Here is a 261-nt window from a genome sequence, read left to right on the forward strand (position 1 = left end):
ATTCGGTCCAGCTGTGTCTAATGACAGCCATCACCTCCATCACATGACGCCCCCCCCCTCCTATCCTTCCACTGTCCCTCTACTAGGATCTGCCCGGGCACATACCTGTGACTGCTGATCGAGCTGCTGCGGCCCCGGGTGATGCTCAGTTCTTCGCTGTCAGCTTCTGTCTCCGAGTTCTGCTTTTCTCACGAAAAAATAAATGTTCCGCAAGAAAGAGAAGAGGGAGGGCAGGAAGCGAGGGGGGGGGGGGTGTTTTCT

General features: G+C 55.9%; 1 protein-coding gene across 2 annotated transcripts in view; it reads right to left on the bottom strand.

Annotated features, from left to right (window-relative positions):
* CORO1A (coronin 1A) overlaps positions 1 to 182 on the bottom strand; it is a 21015-nt gene extending 20833 nt beyond the window's left edge. For both annotated transcript variants that reach the window (XM_018559092.1, XM_018559090.1), the window contains exon 1: positions 106 to 182. The gene's annotated coding sequence lies outside the window, so the exon portion shown is untranslated. The remainder of the gene's footprint in view (positions 1 to 105) is intronic.
* Between the last annotated feature and the right edge of the window lie 79 nt (positions 183 to 261).

This window comes from Nanorana parkeri, unplaced genomic scaffold (genome assembly GCF_000935625.1).
Source record: "Nanorana parkeri isolate BGI_ZX_2015 unplaced genomic scaffold, ASM93562v1 scaffold379, whole genome shotgun sequence".
Taxonomy (NCBI): domain Eukaryota; kingdom Metazoa; phylum Chordata; class Amphibia; order Anura; family Dicroglossidae; genus Nanorana; species Nanorana parkeri.